The sequence below is a fragment of the Lolium rigidum genome, chromosome 6, assembly GCF_022539505.1.
Source record: "Lolium rigidum isolate FL_2022 chromosome 6, APGP_CSIRO_Lrig_0.1, whole genome shotgun sequence".
NCBI classification, from domain to species: Eukaryota; Viridiplantae; Streptophyta; class Magnoliopsida; order Poales; family Poaceae; genus Lolium; species Lolium rigidum.
Window position 1 is genome coordinate 254365309 of NC_061513.1, and position 4012 is coordinate 254369320.

The window sequence follows — 4012 nt, forward strand, 5'->3', positions numbered from 1 at the left end:
CCCGACCGTAATTTGTTCACCCAACATGCTTTTATCTTATGGGAGAGACACCTCTAGTGAACTGTGGACCCCGGTCCATTCTTTAATACTTGAAATACAAATCTGCTGCAATACTTGTTTTTACTATTTTCTCCGCAAACAATCATCTTCCACACAATACGGTTAATCCTTTGTTACAGCAAGCCGGTGAGATTGACAACCTCACCGTTTCGTTGGGGCAAAGTACTTTGGTTGTGTTGTGCAGGTTCCACGTTGGCGCCGGAATCTCCGGTGTTGCGCCGCACTACATCCCGCCGCCATCAACCTTCAACGTGCTTCTTGGCTCCTCCTGGTTCGATAAACCTTGGTTTCTTTCTGAGGGAAAACTTGCTGCTGTGCGCATCATACCTTCCTCTTGGGGTTGCCCAACGAACGTGTGAAATACACGCCATCAGCCGCCGCCGCCGATCCCATCTCGGGGGATTCTGGAGATCTCCTCCGGCACCCTGCCGGAGAGGGGATTCATCTCCCGGAGGACTCTACACCGCCATGGTCGCCTCCGGAGTGATGAGTGAGTAGTTCACCCCTGGACTATGGGTCCGTAGCAGTAGCTAGATGGTTGTCTTCTCCTCATTGTGCTTCATTGTCGGATCTTATGAGCTGCCTAACATGATCAAGATCATCTATCTGTAATACTCTATGTTGTGTTTGTCGGGATCCGATGGATAGAGAATACCATGTTATGTTAATTATCAAGTTATTACATATGTGTTGTTTATGATCTTGCATGCTCTCCGTTACTAGTAGAGGCTCGGCCAAGTTTTTGCTTTTAACTCCAAGAGGGAGTATTTATGCTCGATAGTGGGTTCATGCCCGCATTGACACTCGGGACAGTGACGTGAAAGTTCTAAGGTTGTGTTGTGCTCGTTGCCACTAGGGATAAAACATTGGCGCTATGTCCGAGGATGTAGTTGTTGATTACATTACGCACCATACTTAATGCAATTGTCCGTTGCTTTGCAACTTAATACCGGAAGGGGTTCGGATGATAACCTCGAAGGTGGACTTTTTAGGCATAGATGCAGTTGGATGGCGGTCTATGTACTTTGTCGTAATGCCCAATTAAATCTCACTATACTTATCATGTCATGTATGTGCATTGTTATGCCCTCTCTATTTGTCAATTGCCCGACCGTAATTTGTTCACCCAACATGCTTTTATCTTATGGGAGAGACACCTCTAGTGAACCGTGGACCCCGGTCCATTCTTTTAATACTCGAAATACAAATCTGCTCGCAATACTTGTTTTTACTAATTTCTCTCGCAAACAATCATCTTCCACACAATACGGTTAATCCTTTGTAGCAGCAAGCCGGTGAGATTGACAACCTCACTCGTTTCGTTGGGGCAAAGTACTTTGGTTGTGTTGTGCAGGTTCCACGTTGGCGCCGGAATCTCCGGTGTTGCGCCGCACTACATCCCGCCGCCATCAACCTTCAACGTGCTTCTTGGCTCCTCCTCGGTTCGATAAACCTTGGTTTCTTTCCGAGGGAAAACTTGCTCGCTGTGCGCATCATACCTTCCTCTTGGGGTTGCCCAACGAACGTGTGAAATACACGCCATCAAGCATATTTTCTCGGCGCCGTTGCCGGGGAGATCAAGACACGCCGCAAGGGGAGTCTCCACTTCTCAATCTCTTTACTTTGTTTTTGTCTTGCTTTATTTTATTTACTACTTTGTTTGCTGCACTTATATCAAAACACAAAAAAATTAGTTGCTAGTTTTACCTTATTTACTGTCTTGTTTGCTATATCAAAAACACAAAAAAATTTAGTTTACTTGCATTTATTTTATCTAGTTTGCTTTATTTACTATTGCTAAAATGGCCAACCCTGAAAATACTAAGTTGTGTGACTTCACTAGCACAAATAATAATGATTTCCTATGCACACCTATTGCTCCACCTGCTACTACAGCGAGAATTCTTTGAAATTAAACCCGCTTTACTCAATCTTGTCATGAGAGAGCAATTTTCTCGGTGTTAGTTCCGATGATGCTGCTGCCCATCTCAATAATTTTGTTGAACTATGTGAAATGCAAAAATATAAAGATGTAGATGGTGACATTATAAAATTAAAATTGTTCCCTTTCTCATTAAGAGGAAGAGCTAAAGATTGGTTGCTATCTCTGCCTAAGAATAGTATTGATTCCTGGACTAAATGCAAGGATGCTTTTATTGGTAGATATTATCCCCCTGCTAAAATTATATCTTTGAGGAGTAGCATAATGAATTTTAAACAATTAGATAATGAACATGTTGCTCAAGCTTGGGAAAGAATGAAATCTCTGGTTAAAAATTGCCCAATCCATGGACTCGACTACTTGGATGATCATCCAAACCTTCTATGCGGGACTAAATTTTTCTTCGCGGAATTTATTGGATTCAGCTGCTGGAGGTACCTTTATGTCCATCACTCTTGGTGAAGCAACAAAGCTTCTTGATAATATGATGGTTAATTACTCTGAATGGCACACGGAAAGAGCTCCACAAGGTAAGAAGGTAAATTCTGTTGAAGAATCCTCTTCCTTGAATGATAAGGTTGATGCTATTATGTCTATGCTTGCGAATGATAGGACTAATGTTGATCCTAATAATGTTCCATTAGCTTCATTGGTTGCCCAAGAATAACATGTTGATGTAAACTTCATTAAAAATAATAATTTCAACAACAATGCTTATCGGAACAATTCTATTAATAACTACCATATCCTTATAATAATGGTAACGGTTATGCTAATTCTTATGGGAATTCTTACAACAATAATAGGAATACACCCCCTGGACTTGAAGCTATGCTTAAAGAATTTATTAGTACACAAACTGCCTTTAACAAATCTGTTGAGGAAAAGCTCAATAAAATTGATATTCTTGTTTCTAGAGTTGATAGTCTTGCCTCGATGTTGATCTTTTGAAATCGAAAGTTATGCCTAATAGGGATATTGAAAATAAAATTGTTACTACAGCAAATGCCATCCAAGTTAGAATTAATGAGAATATAAGATTAATGGCTGAACTGCGTGCTAGGTGGGATAGAGAAGAAAATGAAAAACTAGCTAAAAAGGAAAATGTAGCTAAAGTTTGGACTATTACCACCACTAGCAATGCTAATGATTCATATGTTGCTGCACCTCCTACTATCAATGGTAAAATAATTGGTGTTGGCGATGTTTCTACTCCTAGTGCAAAGCGCGCAAAATTACCTGAAACTGCTAAAACTGCTGAAACTGCTTGTGATAAAACTGCTGAAATTTTTTCCAACCTTGGGGATGATAATCCCATTGCTTTAGATTGTAATGATTTAGATTTTGATGATTGCCACATCTCTGAAGTTATAAAGTTCTTGCAAAAACTTGCTAAGAGTCCCAATGCTAGCGCTATAAATTTGGCTTTCACAAAATATATTACAAATGCTCTCATAAAAGCTAGAGAAGAGAAACTAAAACTTGAAACTTCTATTCCTAGAAAGCTAGAGGATGGTTGGGAGCCCATCATTAAAATGAGAGTCAAAGATTTTGATTGTAATGCTTTATGTGATCTTGGTGCAAGTATTTCTGTTATGCCTAAAAAAGTCTATGATATGCTTGACTTGTCACCATTGAAAAACTGTTATTTGGATGTTAATCTCGCTGATAATGCTAAAAAGAAACCTTTGGGGAAAGTTGATAATGTTCATATTATGGTTAACAATAACCTTGTCCCCGTTGATTTTGTTGTCTTGGATATTGAATGCAATGCATCTTGCCCCATTATATTGGGAAGACCTTTTCTTCGAACCGTTGGTGCTACTATTGATATGAAGGAAGGTAATATTAAATATCAATTTCCTCTCAAGAAAGGTATGGAACACTTCCCTAGAAAGAGAATGAAGTTACCTTATGATTCTATTATTAGAAAAAATTATGATGTTGATGCTTCGTCTCTTGATGTTACTTGATATACACTTTCGCGCCTAGCCGAAAGGCGTTAAAGAA